We start from the raw sequence: 22300 nt of genomic DNA, 5'->3' as shown, positions 1-22300 counted from the left end.
ATTGGTGCACCTTGTTTGCTGTAGCATAGACTAGATTCAGACCTGCTGAATCTAGCTCTGTTTATATCACTTGAGCACTAATCCAAGCCATCTTTTTTTTGGAAAGGGTTTTACTGCACCCTAGTGGCAGGAGTGTACAGTTAGAACTTGTCTGATTGAAGACTGCTGGAACAGGGCTCAGTTTTAAGCTTTTTTTATTGGTTAATTGGCTAATTTGCTTAAATCAGTTGGCCTTGTTTGCTACTTTTATATTTGTGTGTATTTGTTCTCATGTGTTAAATTGACCTAAACAGAGTTTAAATATCTTTAGTGTAGTCTGGTTACAGGTTTTGCTGTTTCCAAATCTGTTTGTATGATTCATGTGTTTCTTGCTACGCCATCTTGTGTTGGCCAGGGCCTGCTTTCACTTAGTGAGAGTAAGTGAGCTGGTTGGAACTGGTCTGGCATAGGGTGTTGAGCTAAGAGCTTAGGGATAATAAGGGTTGATTTGTCAATTCCAGTGTTTCTATTTTACTTTTGTTTTTGTGGTATTTAAACCTATCATTTGCATGTGTTTGTGCTTGTTTGCTTGTCCCGTACCACCGCTGCACTGTTTTAACCCTTTGTGAGCTATCTCAGTTGCATTTTTTCTCTTATCAGCACTCATGTGTAAGTGAGACCCTTGCCTGCAGCTACTGTATTGATCTTATGCATCCCTACTCACACCTATAGGTATTCTCCTCAGATAGTATCCCTGACATCTCTTCCACAGAATCTGATAACCATGGATGGACAATTTCCTATGGTTTCTCCTGCTAGTTTGGTTGATATGGGGATCCTGAGACAGTGTAGCAACTGCCTTATATACACAGACAACCCTCTACTACTACCACCTAGGAACACATATGTGAGAGATGCAATTACATTAAGAACCTAGAATCCTTGCTGTCTCAATCACAAGCCAGTACATTTTGCACTGAGTAGGTTATCTTCACAAACACTACAAACATCACACCTCTAACACCACCCATATCTGTACAACACATTCCTACATATGTGGGGGATTCTCAACAAAATCATACCTAAACAAAAGAGACCTCCAAAGCAAAAATGTGCATGCATATCACAACCCTCAGCACCAAGCATCACAAATATACACGTCTTTGTCTCACAGTCTGTAAGGCCCAGCCAAAAACCCAACATACTAGTCATAGGAGACTCTGTTATGAGACACACAGATGTTCCCCTCACCAGGCTAGTCAAGGAGAAAGTTGCTTGTCAGGTGCCAGAATCTGTCATATCTTGCAAGCACTCAGGTCTCTTAAGTTGAGACGTACCTCTCTGGACTATATGAAGAGAGATATGAGGCTCAATGAATATGTGTCCCAGGCAGGTATGTCCCTAGCCTTAAGCAGAGTCCTACCATCACTCACAATGATGTCTCAATACAAACAGAAAAAGATTGACTTTAACAACTGGCTTAGTTTCTGGTCATTCCAAGGGGATCCAGTATCTGACAGCCTGGGAGGACATGATTGACAGACCACAATGCTTTGCCAGAGATGGTCTTCATCTGTCTCCCCAGGGCTTCAGGCTTCTGGTAAAGGCTCTTGCCTCCCCCATAGTGCCTTTTCAGGCAAAGTCATGAGCACAAAATTGCAAACATGAAAAATTTTTCTAAATTAAATTTAAAGGTCATGCTGCTAAATGCTAGGAGTCTTAGCATGAAACTGCACTCATTGCAAGCATTCCTTTTCCTGGAAGATGCTGACATTTGTGCAGTCACTGAAACCTGGTTCAAAGTTGTGGAGAGCACCCCAACCTTACTAGATTACTCATCCTACTATACTTTCAGACCCCAAATGGAGGGCTACAAAGCCAAATGAGATAGAGTTTCAATATTTAACAAATACATGCACCCTCCAGGCTTGTCAAACGGTATGATGCACAGGAAATACTCCAAGTGCAGTTGACTACTGACAAAACACCTATTCAAATCATAGCTACAGAACCTCAACCATGACTCAGGATGCCCACTCCACCTACTAGGACTTGCTTGAATTTGTCAAGATTCAACCCACTACCCTGATCCTGGGTGACTTTAAGTACCCAACCATAGAGTGGAAGACCTATTTTAGCCCAAACATGAACACCCAGAGATTCCTCAACTTTGTCAATGCTAATGCATTGGATCAGCTGGTTGACACCTCTATGAGAAGTGAAAATATTCTGGACATGGTCCTAACCAACATGAGTAGCCACTGTATCTCCCCTACAGAGTCATCCTCTTTGGTAAGATCTGACTATAAAGTGATCACTTTTGAAGTCACCATCTCCCCTGACCCCCTCTTTGTCAGGGTCAAACAAAAAATGTTTCCAAAGCTGACTACAGTCTCCTCAGAGCAGGTATAAGCAGCTTTACAGCCACTTTCCCTTCTATTGGAACTAGCACTAATGTCCAAGCTTATACCAAAAATCTATATGAGCACCTACATAGCTGTATGGACTCAGCAGTACCTGACAGGACCAAATCATCTTCTTCAAGGAAGAGTAAACCTGTCTGATGGACAGCAGCAATAAACAAACTATAATAAAAGGAAAATGTTGCTGTCCAGGACCAAGAAGGAGCAGGTACCAAGTTGGAACCAATCTCTCCTTTGTCTGAACAAGCAAATAAGGTTACTGGTGAAATCCTCTAAGGCTAACTTTGAGTCCAAATTTACCATATCCACTAAGAACAATCACAAAGCCATCTTCACATATGTCTGCAATCTCAAAGGTAACAACTGAATCTGCTCTGAAATGGTGCTCAATAACACCGCATACACAAACACCATAGATGTAGCCAACTTGCTGGCAGACAGGTTCAATGAAAACCTCACCCCTCTGTCCCCCCATCAGTAAACCAGGACATCCCCAACACCTGCCCCCCTTCCAACATCACCAGGGAGCAGGTCTTTAATGCCCTGTCAAGGGCAAAAAATACATCCTCCATGGGACCCGATAACATCCATGGCTGTATCCTACATGAACTCGGGCATAAGCTCTCAACTCCATTAGGCACCCTATTCAACCATACCAGTTGAATGAAGGGCTGCAGCAGTCATCCCTCTACACAAAGGTGGAGCGCCCACTGACCCAGGCAATTATAGGCCCATCAGCCTAACTAGCCTGATCTGCCAGGCCATGGAATGCATTATCATGGACCTTATAAACAAGAACATTGGGAACCTCCAAATGCTTGACCCCAAACAGTCTGGTTTTGTCAAAGGGAGATCATACCTGTTAAACTCAGTCAACTTCTTTGAAACAGTCACCAAAACCATGGATGAGGGGAAGACCATGCGCACCACCTACCTTGATCTAGCCAAAGCCTTCAACACTATTCACCACTCGGACATAATAGATAAACTCTCACTGCTAGGCATCAACCCATAAGTTACCAGATGGGTAGCTAACTGGCTCACTAATAGAACCCACTCAGTCAAAGTAGGGGAAAACACCTCTAGTAGTACCGTAATGAATGGTGTACCCCAAGGATCAGTCTTGGGGCCTGTACTGTTTGGGATATACTTTCCTGAGGTGCAAGCCAAAACCAGTGGTGTGTGGCTGACCATGTTTGCAGATGACTGCAAGCTGGGTGCTGTCTTAAATTGCCCTAGTGATGTGAACATCCTCAAAGAGGGTCTTATCCATACTAATGGCTGGTGCCAGAAGCATGGCCTCAAACTGAATGCCAAGAAATGCATCGTTATTCCCTTTGGAGAAAATGGCATCCCCAATAATTATCACATTAATAACAGCATCCTAAGCACACAATCAGTTGTGAGGGACTCTGGCACCCAGGTTAATAGCAACCTGACATTTCACCACCACGTTGCCTCCATTGTATAGAAGGCTTTCTACATAGCCCACCTCATAAGTAAGAGTATTTCATCCAGGAACAAGGAGCTCATAACATCCCTGTACTCCTCCCTTATCAGACCCATTATAGAGTACAGTGCCCCCTTCGGCATGCACGTTGCCAAACACATGCAGCAGCTGTAGAGACCACAGAGGTTCCTGACCAGGAAAATCCAGGGTCTCAAACACCTATCCTATACAGATAGGCTAAAAGCCCTGTCCCTCTACTCAGTCTCATACAGACTGTTCAGAGGTGACCTGTGTCTGGCATACAAGGCCATCTCAGATCCAGCCTTGATGGAGTAGTTGCATATCCATAAATCAAACTCCACTCATGCAACCCACATGCAAGGCTTTAACCTGGTCTGTGACATTAATAGAAGTTGTTGGTGGGATAGATTTGTGTCCCAATGACTCCCCCATCTATGGAACAGACTTCCTCTCCATGTCAAGCAGAGTACCTCTCTAGCCCTTTTTAAGAGGAACCTGGACAACTGGATGGGAAACAGAAAATACACCCCTGTGTTCCCACCTGTGTCCTTGCTGAACAGGGGAAACAGGTGCTGAGTTTGAGGGAACATGGGTAAAATTCTTGGTTAGGTTTATAAGGACCTCCAGGCCAATAGCCTAGTATCATCCAATGACTTGGCATGTTTTTTTGTTGTTGTTGTTTTTGCTCTCATTATTGGCTATTCCATTGCTATTGTAGATACTCTGTTCTTAGGAAGAAGAAAATATATTAACTACAAAGTCACATTGCCCCTAATGAAAATAGAAATGGTCATTTTAATCTGTTACAGGATCAGTAATAAACATATGGAAGTATGGGTTCTTGGGCTTAAGTCATGTATGGTGTACAAAATGAATGTAAACAGGAAGGAATATGCAGACAAGTGTACCATTAATCTATAGTCTGGGGCAAATGAGTATGTCTATATCTAAGGTTGTGTGTAACTTTTTAAAAAGCTACTATTTCTACAGTTTTTGGAAAGATGATGGTACTTGTATCTAAAGCCCCTTCACTTCTATGGATACATTCATCACTTCACAAGAACAGCATTCAGGAGGTTGTTATGGGATCTTGTCACATCATATGTATATAACTTGTATTTATTTATTTATTTATTTATTTTTGCTTCGGTATGCCGTAAAGGCAAGGTCTCATAGTTTTTGTACAAACTCATACCTAAACAGTTTCGTAAGAGTCAAGGTTATCACTAAGAACAATTACAGTCTCATCACTTTACATTTTGTATACACGTCTTAATGAACATTTCATTTTTGAATAAGTATAGTTTTATGAGTAAAAGTGTGATATTAAAACTTTAGGGAAAATGATCATATGATTTTAGTGGCAGAGAAAACTGACATTTCATTTTATCAGTGGTAGATTACTCTAAATGCATTTAAAAGGTAATGAGAAAAACTGGAAAATAATTAATGGCATCATTATTTATCATAAAATAATCTGAGCTATAGCTTGTTTAATGGAGCATAGTAAAGTTGTTTTTGTTCTCCTTTTGAATCTTTTGGGAGCAAAAAATGTAGGTTACAGGCTTTCCTTGATTTCTTGTTGCAAGACTGATTCTTGGCATCTCTCTTAAACTTTGCACCACTCAGTATCCTTACTGCCCATTGCTCATTTTTGTATCAGGTTGCTATCTACTAATCCTGTTTACCCCAAGCACCCCTTGCTAATGTTCATGTACAGCCTTGACATGATAAGGTTGTGATAACTTGAGCGAAGGATACAAGATGATGAAGGCTATTATATGGACATTAGAATGATAAGTGATGTATATGAATATGTCTGCTATCATTGGCTAGTATTGCTATGTCACAGTGCTTGCTTTTCCAGTTTGGCTCTCTGCTTGCATATCTGCTGTTTAGAATCTGCATGTCCTGTATTTTAATACATGTTTTGCTCGATCAAGTGCCATGATTTCTAGCCACATCCTAAATATATGATGTAGGTAAATTAGCAATTCTCCAAGCTGTGTGTGTGTCTGTGACATGCCTTGAGGCTGTCTGTATATGTGTACAACTTACTATAGACTGCATCTTCTAAATGACTAGCACTTGGACCGTCTCCATCCCTCCTGCAGCGTTGAAACGTTTTTTTAAGTGGGAAACAGGAAATGAATGAATGAAAGTTCTCAGGAGTGCATGTGTATTGCACAAGTGCTGTGACCTAGTGAGTATATACCTCTGTGCAGAGACTGACAGCTTTCATATATAGAACAAACACTTTGATAACTTTACATTATGGATTTATTTTACTCGGTATGCTCTCCTGTACAACACTGCTGTATCATTTGTGCAACATGACATCATTTGTTTGTGTACCAGTCATCCACTCCTTCAAAGCAGACCTCCCAACTCCCATCTGATTTACTTTTTTCAGGTAACTGATAGTGTAATTGGGGGCAGAGTGATTGAGTGAACGACCTTCCCAGCTTTCACATCTCAGTACTGCTTAACAGATGTCTGTTCACTAAAACAATAATCAGGAATCGTCTGTTGCACAGATAGAATTACTTGGCAATCCCTGGTGCTAAAAATGCAATAGTAAAGCTGGATTTGCAAATCTGAATGTTAGAAAGGCATACACACATGCATGTGCACACACATACACACACACACACACACACACACATATATATATATATATATATATATATATATATATATATATATGCATACATACTGCTTTATTGATTTAAGAAACTGGTGATTATGACTGCACATTTTAAAAACAAGCATATAGAAATATGGAAAAACACAGTTCGTACACTAGTGTGTCATGAGGTATGCTTTAGCAGTATACTTTTCTGTAGTAACTTTGGTTGCATTATGCAACTTAGAACTTCAGTTAGGAACTAGAGCTGTATGGCACAACCTGCTAATACTCTGTCATGTAGTCTTAATGCATTTATTGGATGCATGTCTTATAAAATTGTCTTCATGGAGCTTCCCACAAGGCATAGAACTGAAGGTTACAGTAAGAGCAAAATGCATTTTATGTTAACCTGTGTCTGTTACCAGTTCCTAGCACTCTCATGTTGAAAAGTTGATGACTCTGACCTTCTGTAAAAGAAGATTATTTAAATGTGCACAGAAGGAAAAACATGAGTGACAAATTTTCTCCTTCTTTCTTTAAAAGAGATGGTCCCTTGTGATACCCATATGGCATGTGTTTCATTATTTTAGATTAAACAAAATGCTTTTGTTTACTGGATTTCTTCATACTATTCTCTGAGGCTTTTGTAAGCGTGAAATCATGACTCACATTTTAAGACATTGCAAAGTTTAACTGTGCTAGGCAGATAAAATTTACCCTTGAGTGAATCATTGTATGCAGCACGTCTTTATTGTGCATGTTTTTTATAATTACATTGGAAAAAGAAAATGGTAACAGTTGGGGAAAAGATATGTCCTGCACATGATATAACACAAGCTGATACCACCTGCACATGATATAGCACAAGCTGATACCATCAGCACATGATATAGCACAAGCTGATACCACCTGCACATGATATAACACAAGCTGATACCACCTGCACATGATATAACACAAGCTGATACCACCTGCACATGATATAGCACAAGCTGATACCATCAGCACATGATATAGCACAAGCTGATACCACCTGCACATGATACCACCTGCACATGATACAGCACAAGCTGATACCACCTGCACATGATATAGCACAAGCTGATACCACCTGCACATGATACAGCACAAGCTGATACCACCTGCACATGATACAGCACACGCTGATACCATCTGCACATGAGGGAATTTAGGGAATAATGACAGCATTCAAAATCTAAAATAAAACAGCCAGGAACTCTCAGCACCCACAAGAAGGCACTGAAAGGCTAGCAGTAGATAAGGGCAACTCAAGCTTATAATTACAAAATGGGCTGGGAGGTTCGGAGGCAGTGAATGGAAGGAAAATGGACTCAATCTGTGAGTACTGAAAAGGAGAAAAGGGCAGGGAATCTAATGGCCTGCTAGAGAGGCTAGGGGAGCTGTCTTAATGCTTTATTTGGTAGACCACCGAAGGCAATGGCAATGAACCATCATAACTAGAACAATCCATATCACATACCAGAATTCCTTTGCTCATCTCTGAGACAGAGGCATTTATTGGCTACTATGCTGGGGGTATGCTGTCTGGAAGACTGACTGAGTAAGTCTCTGATAAGAAGTATCTCTACAGGTATGAAGTTATTGGAGGGCAAATCCAGTTGAGTTGACACTCCTAGACTAGGAATTGCTATTTCTTAAATGGACAGCTGAGACTTTATCTACATTAACCTATTCTTTCAAGAGCTTGTATGTTCTGGTAATAGGTGAGATGGGATAGCTAGAATTGCCAAATGTGCATAAATATATGTATGTATGTATATATATATATATATATTTTTTTTTTTTTTTTTTGACAATGGGAGGGAAGTAAAATTACCCTCAGGACCTTCCAAAGCTGAGTAAGAAATGTTTTATAGAGACATTGCTGGGTAGTCAATGTCTCTCTGTATATGGTGTTTATTGCTGTGCAGAATAACTCCAACAAAAGTGAGAAAGCCGTTCCCCTCTGTCTTCTTCTTCATTCAGCTTTTCCCGGTTAGGGATCACCACAGTGGATCATCTGTCCGCTCATGATTGGCAGTGGAGTTTTACGGTGTCGAGTTGCCAGCCCAACGCCCAACCTTCCACAGAAGGCACACGCACACACACTCTCATGCATAGGGCCAATTTAGTGTGTCCAATCCACCTACAGCATGTCTTTGGGATGTGGGAGGAAACCGGAGCACCCGGTAGAAACCTACGCAACCACAGGGAGGATATGCAGACTCTGCACAGAAGGCATGCCAGCCGAGAATCGAACCAGAGAACCTCTTGCTGTGAGGCGGCAACACTAACTGCTGCAACACTGTGGCTGCCCAAAGCAGTTCCCCTCTGTAGTGTGCTGAAATCTTGCATAAATAGTTGTTCTGTATATTTGTTTATGTTTATGTTAGTACATTGTCCTGTAACGTATGGCTACATTTATTCCAGCAGCTGTTAAATATTACAGTTGTAATATTCCCATTGGGAAACAAAGCTGAAGTAACACTTATACTTAGGACTAGTATTTTGAGTCAGATAAAGGCATATTCACCCAGCATTTGCATGTCAAAGCAGGAAGAAGACATGATAGCTATGTAGATGATGGACTGGTGAGTTATTCTAAATGGGAATAAAAGGAATCTTCCGGAGACAGGAGTACTGTTGCATATCTGGATTTAAATTGGGTAGAATGTCTGTGAAATCATTTACTTCACAGCATCACTTAAAATTAGTTCGAAGAGTTTATAAGGGAACCTACTCTTCATACTTGTGATAATAGAAGATACTTATCAATATCTGTCTAGCAGCTTTTGTATCTGGATGTCAAAAGCAGGGTCAACCAGCATCCTACCCTCTCAGCTCTACAAGTGAAGAGCAGAAAAAACAAATATTTCACTGTAATTAGTTGACCACAACATTGCAGCAATTGGCTTATTACAATTAGATCCACACATCCTCCCCAGCTCGTCCATTTAAAAATATAAATAAATAAAATGGCTGTACCTTGTACTAGTACATCAACCAGGTGGCTGGATGCACAACATGCCTGCCTGCCCTCCTGCCTCAGCCATTCAAGTCCTTTTTTTGTGCCCTGACCCTGAGTCACCTTTATTAAAAAAAAATATTTTTTTTTTCTTTTCAACTGCAGCATTATAGCAGTCAGGTCTTAGTTTAAAAAAAAAAAAAGAAATTTCCTTTTTTATTTTTTTTTATTTTTAAACTGTCGCAAGCAGTTGCTGCAGTTTAGACCACACCTGGAGCACTACAATGCTCAGGGCTGACCGCAAAAGCAGTACCAGCTTTAAAAGCCAGAATTGCATTGAAGAAGACCAGATCAGCTGATCACACCCTGCCCCCAACACTTTGCACCTGGGGCAGTTGCTTCTCTCGCCCCACCCTAGCTACATTACTGCTGGATGTTACAGTATTTTTAAGTTTGTTTTCAATAGTGGTATAATTGCATTGACATCTCTATATGTGCTGTAGTCCCAGCAGTTCATGAGATTCCTTTGCTGAGCTGGAGTTTAGGTGAAGATTAATTATATGGCGCACACTTTTGACATAGATTCTGACTGTGAATCTGGGGAATTGCAAGGTATTTTGAATGATAAATGCTGTTAATGAGGACGTGTAGATGGTAGACAAGGATGTTGTCATCATGACAACTATGACTGTGTTTTACAAACATGTCCTGCATGTGGAATATCAAGATGTATACGTTGTACTACTACATGTTCTTTATTAATAGTGCACATGCATTGCCAGTAGAGCCACATGGACACTCTGACCATTCCCCACTGTTCCCCCTTGCTTAAGTGACTGAGCTTCAGTACGCTACTTCTTACATTTAGGGATTCTGGGTCAGTGTTACCTTAGAGGAGGAAGGGGTTTCAATCTAGCCAGTACACAAAACACTGTAACACATCCTATGGAACACATCATTGGAAGCCTAAGGCAACAGTCCACACTTCTGTTGCTTATAAGGAAGGAGACATTAAACGAAGTGTTCACTAAGGAGCAGCAAATGGACACAGAACAGTAAGCAATGAGGCAGTGTGTGCTTTGTTGTAATAGAAAAAACAGGATGTGCTGAGAAATAACCCACTGACCCAAAGTAGTCAAAAACCTGACTTTCATGCTGGCAATGAATTCAGTAAAAAACAACTAAAACAGACTTTGGGAGTAAAGGACTGGATTAAAGAGGGAAAAAGTCCCTGGGCCCTCTTTTCATACAGGAATCCCCTGAACTATAAAAGTCTAGGAAAAAATAGCTTGTCATCACCATTCATAGGTGGTTACTAGGCTATTGACCTGAAGGTCTTTATAAGCCTAGCTGTGTGTACCCGGTATAATACTAGAGAAACTCAGTACAAGGATCATGCCTAAACTAGAGATCTTAGTTAGCAATGACTGCCCATATATAGGATAGTCATAGGTGAAATCCCTAGAAAGAATTTACGGTTTCCCATTTAGTCATCTAGGCTACACTTAAACAGGGTCATAGAGGGGCTCTTAAGTGATGTGAGTTGGTAGCCTATTCCAGAGGTGTGGAAACCTCTGAGAGATATATCTGTCTCTCCAGCAGGTCCTATTTATGTCGCAGGCCAGGTTAAGGTCCCTGAAGTGGGTGACCCTTGTCCCATTTGACTTGCGTATGTGCAGCATTTCCATTAGGTTTGGATCAGAGATTGCTCTGTAGGCCAAGCACAAGTCTCCTGTAAGTAGTCTGTATGCTACTGAGTACAGTGACAGTGACTTCAGTCTATCAATATATGACGTGCTGGAGACCCTGAATTTTCTTAGTTAGAAATCTCTGAGGTCTGTCACGTTGCTGCAGGTGCCTGGTCAGGTACATACCAGAGGGAGCATTGTACTCTATTATTGGCCTGATGATGGTCAAGTACTGGGGAGTTATGACCTCTTTCTCTTTTGAGGTGATGCCTTTGCAAATGAGGTATACAACAAGGATTGCCTTCCTTACCACCGTAGACACATGCTGGTCAAAGTTTAGGCTGCAGTCAACTTGCATTCCCAAGTCTCTCACTACTGAGTTTTTTACTTGGGGAATTATTATTAATATGATAGTCTGTAGGGATATCATTTTTATCAAATGGAATGATAATGCATTTTTTAGCACTGAGTTTGAGTCCATGGCTTTGGCACCAGTCATTGGTTTGTGCAAGTCCCTGTTGAAGTATGTCAACATCAATTGAGGATTCAGTTTTGCAGCCATCAGCAAACTTGGTCAGCCATAGTCCCTCTGTTTTGTCCTGAACTTCTGAGACCTCAAAGGAAATAACACTTTTGCATACACAGCCACCCCCCCCCCCTTTAAGTAAACTGTCAAGATGCATGACTAACATTCTCTGAGTCCTCCTGGGCTGCAAGTTATGAACCAGTCTTGATAGTGCCTCGCAATTCTATAACTGGAAAATATACCCTGGAACGATAACCTGTTGTCATTGTCTGTATATCTCCCTCTCTCATTCTTTCTCATGTTATATACATGTCAAGCCAATCACACGCACAGAACAAACATTTGTGGCAGATTACCTTTTCCTTGGGTGGGGCATTAGTAATGAATCTGAAGAGCTGCTGTCCTCTTCTCATCTGTTGCATTTGTTTACAAAACTGTTGAAAAAAAGAACAACTCGATGATGTATCAGATTATTAGATCACTACAGACTCAGCTCATTCAAAAAATTGGATATGAATGATCTTTTTGGTAAAATCCACAATAACTTCTTTTTGTATACTATTTTAAAGGTCTGATTGTCAATATAAGAATTTTTGTAATTGTGCTTATCTGACCTCTATAATGGGATATGGTGAATGAGAATTAGAAAATCTACAGTTGACTTACCCAACTGTTTGGTCAAACTTTTCCCAAGAGAACATGAGTCAGACAACTGTTCAGCAAAGTTTATCAGCTGGTATATAGAATGTACTGTCTTTGGCAACTTTTTATTTAAAACTAAATGATGTGGTCTAGGGCACACGATTCTGATCCATGTGGGAAAAATGAGAATACCTCAAAAATGTTAAAGCATCCTTGATTTTTATGTCAGATTTTTTCATAGTCCCCTGAAATGTCCAGATGGGATAGCACCACAAACATTGTCATGTGTAAAAGCTGTTGATGCTGCTACCCCTGACATTACATACTTAACAGCAGCATCACATTAGGTCTCACTTTGGAATATACTAGGGTTGTGACATAGCCTATAATATTTTTTTTGTTTGTTTATTTTTTGAAGGCATTCTAGTTTGCTTGGAGTGTGATACACTTCAATTTTTTCTAAGAAGAAAACCTTGATGTTCAAGAAACGCACAGCCTCACTGACATGTTGGTAGTATTTCCCTGCCACCTATCTCTGGCAGTCTGCCAAAGCTCAGAATTCCTCTCCGCTACCTGTCTGTGGGTGTGATGGACCAATCACCTGAGAGTACAGGGACTGCCATTCAGATCCTAACACAGGACACTTTCAGTTTTCTAGTGCCACAGTAAGAAAAGGGTCTCTGAGAAAGCTGCTTCTTTCTCTGGAGTTTCAACTGCTCACCTCAGATAAGAAACTCATAGGCTTTATTTCCTCCCTCTGCCTTTTTCTATCAGTGCTTGAATGGTGCATTCTGCTGCTCTGTTTTTCTGATCAGAAATTTTGTGTGTTCTTGTTTTTACTTAAGCATAGTAAGGCCCGTGCTATGTTGATTAAAAGCTTCACTTGGAAGTTTTGACAGGATAACTTGCTGATATGATTATTTTAGTTGACTGACCAGTGGCAAACTAGATAGTGTTGTTGCCTCACAGCAAGAGGATCCCTGGTTTGATTCTCGGCTGGAGTGTCTTCTGTGTAGAGTCTGCATGTCCTCCCTGTGTTCACATTGGTTTCCTCCTACATTCCAAAGACATGCAGTAAGTAGAATGGAGACTCTAAATTCACCATAGGTGTGAGTGTGCATACGAGTGTGGGGTATGGAAGAACGACTGTAGTAGGGATAGCCAACCGGTGGTATAAACCTCGACTCCAGATGATTGTCACAGTTGAAGTGACACCCCAACCCCATGTGCAAAAATGGGAAATGGGGTTGTGGATGGATGGATGATTGGGGCAGTATTACAGCATTTGAAATTATTTTTTTTTCATTAGAACAGTGATTTTGGCATCATTTTGCATGGTAAAGATTTCTGACGGGAATTTTTCATTAGTTTATTATTTATTTCTAATCTAATACTGTTTTAGGCTGTATCCATTCATTTTGACTAAAAACTAGCCTTTTCTTTTTACAAACTCAGGGGATTTTTGTGTGTGTTTTTATGTTTGGAACTGTGCTATTAAAACTGTAATTTTCTTCAATGAGGCCTTTAGAATAGCAACCCCTGCAGACATACTCTTCAGATTGCTTTTTGCACCATTTTGTATTTTAAGCATTTCTGACAGGAATATACTGTTTAAGGCTGTTTTTAATCATTTGGTGCTGAGACTAGTCGTTATTTATTAAAATCAGACATTTTGTAATATGTATTTTGTGCTTTGAACTGTGTTACTGAAAATATGGTCATTTTCTCAGTGCAGTGCTCAGAATACTTTCCTTACAAAAGTAGTATTCATATTGCTATTTGGAGGAAGAATTGTGGGATTTGTTCATCCTTTTACTGTACTGACTGAGCAGCTAGTAGAGTAAACTCTCAGTTAACTGGCATCCACGGGGATTGGTAGATGCCAGATAAGTGTAGTTTCTGGTTGCTTGAGAGTTACTATTAAAAATAAATATAGATAAATACTGTACCTTACACTATACCATAAACATTGTATTGATTTTATTTTAATATTGAAATACAGTAATTGAAACCCTGGCTGGAATAATAATATTTTAAACTTTTATATTAACACTAGAAAACGTGTCACGAGAAATGGTTTTCAGTGCCACGCTGAGTGGATTGGAATTGAATGAACTGAATAGACAGAGTGCGTGTGAATGCATGTATGAAAGCAGAAGCGAAAGTGTGCGAGAGATCGGGAAGATGTAGAAAACTAGAGAGTGTGTGTGAGAGATTGGAGCAGGGCTGCTGCTAGCATTTTGGGGACTCCCAGCAAGTTTCAAGTTGGGGGCCCTACCATGGAGAATATAAAGTGTGATCACATTGCCATCATGCCACCTTCCCTCAAGCCTGGAAGTGCCACTTGTGGTTAGGTGCAAAATGCAGTACAATATTCTACTAGGGATTTTACAAAGGATTTAAACAACAGTAGCAGTACTTTGTCATTAATGGTGTAGTGACATTTCCTCCCAGTAACTTGGGGATTCATACTAACCCTTAACTTGTTAGGTCCCTATAACTGTCTACAGTTGTCAACAGTTGACTATTAGGTGAGTATGAATATTATTTGCTCTTATTCTCTAGTTTTACTATAAAACACTTTTTAACATAAAAATTGGATATGGTTGCTAGGAGGTCATGACTAAGTTCATACGTTTCTGCAAATTATACTGGTCTTTACTGTTATTTTTAATTGCTGGTACCTTGAAGTTGTCAGCATTTTAATAACTGAAGTGTTTCAGATAATGCAATTTACCTTTAGCTTAAACTGAATATGCAATTGGACAGCGCACTGGTGCAGCGGTTTGCGTTGTCACCTCACAAAAAGAGGTTGTCTGGTTCGATTCTTGGCTAGAGTGCCTTTTGTGTGGATTCTGCATGTCCTCACTTAATTTGTACAGGTTTCTTCCCACATTACAAAGACATGCATCTGAAGCATTTCTCCCTGAGCCTCCACTGAAAATTGTCTCGTTCCAAGTCGGACTTTCCTGGAATACAGATGTTAAATAAATAAATAAATAGTTTACACTGGTGAACTGTGTCAAAGGTCTAGCTAGATCCAAAATATAAAATCCACATGTATTTTAGCATTAATACCATCAGTCATATTACTAGAAAAGTTAATCAGGTTGGAAGGACTTGATCACCATAGAGTAAAATAACCCTGATCAATATCTAATGCTAGTGATACATTAGCAGGCATAGCTTTTAAGAAACATTAACCACTTGAAACACGTTCCCATTTCCCAAAGATACTAATCTGGATAATTGTCTTGTAGTTGTTTAGAACACTAGAGCCATTCTTAAGAATTGTAAATATAAGTGACATTGTGAAGTCAAGTACTGAAAATAATTGTACATAGCAAAAAATACCACAAGACTAGATAATGTTCTTGATGTTATATGGATGGAATCATGAGCACAACTACAATGGGGCACACCCAGGCACATCCCCAAATGTGAAATAGTGTGCCCTAGCACTGGCCCAGTAAAAACTGTAATATATATATATATATATATATATATATATATATATATATATATATATATTACGTTTTCTTTTTAAAGAAGATATTAGCTAACTTTTATTCACCTCCTTCCTGCCCCATTAAGAATGACATTTGCTTACCTTTATGTTGCCACACAACATAAATAGCTGCTTACTTATATGTTGCCACACAACATAAATAGCTGCTTCCTTATTTGGTAAGTATCTAAAGCACTCTTTTGTAGGGAGCTAATTTAAACAATTTTATCTGCTGCTCCTCAAGGAGAATGGCAGAAAGCAGCAGCTATAAAAGAAGTTGGAGCAAGCTCCAGTTCCATAACTTCATGATACTTGCGATTTGCATGAGGAACCGAACACTCTCAAGGTATTTTAAACTTGTAGCTATTCCAATAGACTAAGAAGTTTTGTATGAACATGTTTCTTTTGAACAATAATTATGAAACTATATTGGCTCTCTTTATTGACTTACTGCAGTCCTCAGAGATTTATTAGAAAATGCCATTATTTGCCTGAGACAAGGATGACAAAAAGTCATAACAGTTATAACAATCACTACAAAATGTAGGCAGCACAGTGATCTAGGGGGATGGACACTATGGCCGCTCATTCTTCAGTTACATACAGTAAAATAACACCATTGAGGTAATAATTTTAGATGGCTCAATTAAATTCAGTACCCCTGTAATAAAAAACTTTTTTTCTTTCCTTTATGCAACATGATTACATCCCAGTGTGGTCCTCTTGGTGATGTGTGTTTTAAATTTGATTTTAAATTTGCAAACACAAAATCCATCATGGGTTTTAAACTAATAACAGAAGAATTGTTCTCTCTGCAGCATTACCCACACATGTTTTCCTATGTAAATTCACAGTAGAGTGACAGGTTGGAGATTATTATATGTCAAAAAAATTACTTTCCTGGCTGCTGCAGCCAATCAGTTCCTTTGCTTCACTGAAGTGGACCTGACTGAGCACAGCTTACAGGCAAGTTAAAAAGAAAACAGTTTGCAGTCACATGGTGACTTTACACAGTCATGTGAACATCCACAAGATGCTTTGCCAAGCAATGAAAGGAGGGACAGAGAAATCACAGCTGCTGCATGGGAGCCCTCATTTGCGGGGAGGTAATCTGGGGCTCGCCATGGCCGTGAGTTTAGCGGGTGCCTAACTGGCTATGGATCAGAGAGAGAATATGCAGTCTGATGCAAACTGACTCAGTGGATTGGGAGTGAGTGTTGAAATTTTAGCGATTTGACTTGTTTGGTTTAACTTGTTCTTAGTTTGGGGAGAGAGGGAATTTGTATGTATCTTCCTTTTTAAAACTCTAAAAATGTAAGGTATGTTTCTGCTGGGGAAAACAAAGTGCAACACATGAAAAACTGAATTGTTCATACTGTACTGTATTTGTCTGATTTTTTTTTCTGGTTGCTTGAGTTACAGTTAACTGAGAGTTTACTGTAGTTGGTATTGAGCTGGATATTTTTTGTTCCCTAACTTGATGGATTCAGATGCACCCCCCCCCCCATCTACCACTTGTCTAAAAATATAGAAATAAGTAAAGAAATATGCTAGAGCTTATGGCTTGTGACTCTGCAGTTATTTTAAGCAGACTATCAGACCACTCTTCCCTTCTTTTGCCTACAGGTCCCCTGGTGTGGTGTTAGTACCACAACTGTGCATGACACAAGGGTCGGACATATACTCCGGGACTGTATCAATGCCTGGTTCAGGTACAGGAAAAACAATTTTTTATGTACAGGGAAGTCAGGGGTGCAGAATCTGTTGATAGTGTTGATACACCTCTCTCGGGTCTTCTTCCACTGGTGTAATTTATGCCTAAAAGAGATGGAAGACCAACCACATCTCAGGGGAAGGTGTTGTGGATAAAAAGAACAGTATTACAGTAGTCTCTGACTTTGTTTCCACCTGATATGGTGGCTATGGCTAGATCCATTGTTCAGGCAGTTGCTCATGGGGTGCAAACCCAAGTTATGAGTAACAGTGGAACTCACACCACTATTCATCCATTCATCCATCCATCCATCAATCCATCCATCCATCCATCCAGAAATCATGATTTTGAAAGGGATTTGGAATCTGATGTTTCAGAAGTTTGAGTCTGATCAGTCTGCTTCCTCAAGGATCAACAGGTGTAGAAAAACAAACAGATGTTTTCTTTTTCCCAAATTCTGGATCAATTTATGAATGAGTCTTTGCCTAAAAAGGTATTTAAACATTTCAGGGTATACTCTTCCATGGCTGTTCTCCAAACCTCCTTGTCTGTGAATCCTTCTACTGTGTCCCCTTTGACATCTTCTAACAAAAAGACTATATCTTCATCAATTACAGTCCCTTCAGATAAGCTAGGCAAGTGGTTAGAATCTCAGGGAAAGTAGCTGGTGCAGGCCAGCATGGTAGCTTTTTTAAGTGTTTTTTGTGGAAGTTTGTGTTGAGGTGTATGCATAGTTTAGACAAATTCACTGCATTGTTACCTGCAGAGTAAAAAGTCTATGTCAAAGATTCTGTGTCCAAAGTTTCTCAAATGTCTAAACATGCTTTAAAGAGTGCATTGGAATGGGCTGATACTCTAGAAATGCAGTGACATCTGTGGTGGTAAGGGGGTCTGCCTAGTTGCATAGTCAAAACTTATAAATGAATTAAGACATGAGATGATGAATGCTTCACTTGATTCTGATTGCATATTTGGTACAGCAGCTGATCATATCCTTAAACACTAGGATAACAGAAATGAACTGATGCAAGGGGTGTCTAAAAGGTTCCATATTCCCAAGTTTCCCTGCATTAAGCATGGATAGCTTTGAGTGGCCCAACAAACAGAAGTCCCAGCAGAACAAAAACTAATGCACCAAAAAGGAATGGCAGTACAAGAACTCTGCCAGGTCTAACAGAGAGGTTTCTTTCCCAAAAAGGATGACCCTCTTCCAATCTGTGAGTATGACAAAGTGCAGCACCTGTCTTTTCCAAGTCTTCCTCAGGGTGCCTTGTCTTGAAAGTTTTCTCAACCAGGAAGTTTGGCTGTTAGTAGCTTTCAACAAATGAGTACTCAACATTGTAGGCAGAGGTTGCAGGTGGGAGTGAAAGAAACATCTACCTCAGTTTAAGGGGATGCCCCCCTCATCTCCTCGACCAGACCTAGTTATTCCCTCCTATACTCCAGCAAATGCTGGACTGAATGGGTCACCAAACTGGTTCCTCCTTTGGAGAGAATGAAAGTTTTCTTTAGAATTTTCCTGGTTCCCAAAAAAGAGCTCTTGTGAAGACCAGTGTTGGACTTATCCTTTCTGAATATCTATGTCAAGGGCCAAAATTTCAATATGCACACCCTGTAGACAGTGCTCCCTCTTCTGCTGGACCACTTCTTCTTGATGGCCCTAGACTTGAAGGATGCATATCAACATATGTTATTGTTATAAAAAAAATGCACTCCGGGTCTGAAGTGTCTGCAAACACAAACCGCTAAAGTTAATTTTGAACCAAACACTACTAAGTATTCAGCTATGGTACCACCTTTGTCTTTTATCCAACCAGTGGATACATTGTTATAAGAAAAGCGCAGTCCAGGTCAACAGCTAAAGTTAACTTTGAGTGTGTGTCTACCTGTTTGAGCCAATATTCATTATCCCCTGGAGAGCACTCTGCTTTGGCTTGTAAGCAGCCCCCCCCCCAACACACACACACACACACACACACACACACACACACACACACACACACACACACACACACACACACACACTTCCATTTTCTCTTTTATTTCCTTCTGTTAGCAAATAGTATCCATAACTGATCAAATACTGTATGTTTGTTAATTTTAAATTGAGACCACAGTAGCCTACTGATATAAGGTTATCTTGTTTTTCCACCTGAGAACTGGTTAAGAAATGACTTACAGCATTGGAGCAGTCCTTGGCCAATTCTGATTGTTTCTTAAACACAAACTTGTCTTTGCTTTGGCTCATTAGCAGCAGTACAAAATAACTGCCTGCTCACACCCTTATTCTCGCCCTTCCCCTTCCCTGTTTATTACTTTAAGCCAATCCCAAAGTTAATAAATTATTACCTGTGGCAGGCACCGTTTTTAAAACTACAACCACCCTTTGAGCACCTTATGCTCAGCCCTGCCATAAAACTTACTAAAACTGCCTGAACTGGGGCACAGCTAACAGATAATTTATGGAAATACAAGGTACCTGAGTCTCCACATTCACTATCATATGTTCTATCAGTTTACTCTGTTACCTGATTGTTTCCAGCCCCCAATTCTCTCCCGCCCAAGGGCGCCCACAGGAAGGTGCAAGGGGGTGCACTTGCAACCCCCTGGAATAGGTGGGCGGGAGATGAATTTTCTTTTAATTATCAAAAAAATTAAGGGTGTTCTTCTTTAAGAATGGTCCCATAGCTTGCTGGTCCCCATAGGCGACAGAACCATAGAGCAAGGGGGATGGAGCCTCCCCACTTTTACAGCTGTAAGACCTAATAGGTGGAACCATGGGTGCATTGCACGCTAATGTTAAATTCAAACACAAAGTGCGCGGAAATGGATTCCACATCAAGCCTGCTGCCAGAGTCACAGTAAGGAGAGATTTTTCCCCCAAGGCTCCATTTATGTGCTGGAAGGTGAGAGGTCCATTTTACTTTTAAGCTCCTGAGAGGTCCATTTTACTTAAACTGCTGAGAGGTCCGTTTTACTTTTGACATGACACGTGGATTATTTAACATTTTTTCCTCTTAATTGAGGAGTAATGTAATATGTTCTTTAGTATGTTTGTGCATACATAAAGAGATTTGTGCGGTTATCTCAATATTTTTGAGAAAGTGAAAGCTTTTATTTTGTCCGGCCAAGCATGGAGGCGTGTAATCTGTAGCAGTGCGCACTTGTATGCCATATTCTCTTTGTATTAGTGAGTTATTCTTAATATTTCCATAGCTGACCACAAACAGAGGATAACTACTTAGTTTGTAAGCTTAAAAACAAGTATAGATCTTGGCCTGCGCATGCTGCATGTAGTGGAGATATAATGTGTTTGGTATAGGAAGGGTGTCCTGTGAAAAAGGTAGTAGAAGTTGCTTTTTACTGGCCTTTCTGCTTACTAATAAGATCATACTTCTAAAGTGTACCTCATTATGAGGAACGTTACTCATTTGGAGTCTTAACTACATGTACCTCGCTGTTCTACATTCTGTTTGAAAGGGATTGTTGCAGATTCATTGTCAAGAATTAACCAATATCTATAATAAATGCTGAATCATTCAAAATAACATTTGTGTATAAAGGTACATTTTAATCATTTTGTGACTTTTCTATTTAAGTTGCTAGTACTCTGTTTCGAATTGTTCCACATTAGAAGGAATGTTTCCACATTTTGGAAATAAAAGGTTGGAGCTATGCTTATTAACTAGCTGTACTGAGTAAGGGGGAAAAACTGTAGTGACAGTAGTTATTGTAATGTGATTTTGGGAGGGGGCATGTATTGTCTTTTAGTGAAACAGGTGAGACAGTAGGATTCCCATAGTTCAGTGTGCTGTATTTCTCCACTCCAGAGTTTTGACACACCCTCATTTTGTCTCCTTTGTCTGCTGAGGGTAGTTGTCTCAAACCAATTCCTTACCATTTTCCATAGTCTCCTGTTTTTCCAAACTGGCTGACATTTTGTTTTCTCTTGTCTCGAAGTATTTTCTGTGTTCATGCTGTATGCTGCTGTCTGTCTGGGGCAGCACTGGGGTATTGTTTAATAGGTGGTTATAGTGAAAACCAGTGCTTGCTGGTATAGAACTGGTAGAGCTAGACTTTGAAGTACTTGGTATTATGTTGCTGCCATGCTCTTAATTAGCAATATTTTTTGCTAGTTCTTAGTGGTGTCTAGCTGTTTGGTCACTTGTAAAATCAGTTATTAATAAGTTTGTATGGCATAAACTCTGGTGATGTAAAGCTCCACAGGAACTTATTTTCTTGGCTGTTTTTTTACAAACTTCATTCACTTTATTTGCACTGTGTTATTAATTTAAAGATGGATAGTAACTGATTATAAGTTTTCTTGGGTATATTTGAGACAAGATTATAATCTTACATAAGTGCACCAGATCTAAATTGTTTTGGGCTCACTGTTGACAAGGGTGCAAACCAGCACCAGTATGATATGTCCTTAGGAAAGTACAAGCCGAGCTGCCCTTATGGGCCATTTTAAACCTCTCAATTTTCCTTTTTGGTGCTTGAATTAACTTATCAGTTTTGGTGTTTGGCCTTCTCAGTCCCATGGTTGAGTAATATATTACTTATAGTGAGTAACTGGTTTCATACCATAGATAATTTGAGGGAACCCATGCACGGATAAAACATTTGAGCTGCATCTGTGTCCATTAGTATAGGAGAAGGTCCTGGAGTAAATTGTTTCCCATCTATAGAACTAACAAGGGATCCAAATTTTTATTTGGATGTCATAATATA

The sequence above is a fragment of the Protopterus annectens genome, chromosome 1.part2 (genome assembly GCF_019279795.1).
Source record: "Protopterus annectens isolate FY-2018-M chromosome 1.part2, PAN1.0, whole genome shotgun sequence".
Classification (NCBI taxonomy): Eukaryota; Metazoa; Chordata; order Ceratodontiformes; family Protopteridae; genus Protopterus; species Protopterus annectens.
The sequence above is the reverse complement of the archived record's forward strand: the minus strand, read 5'-3'. Positions refer to the sequence as shown.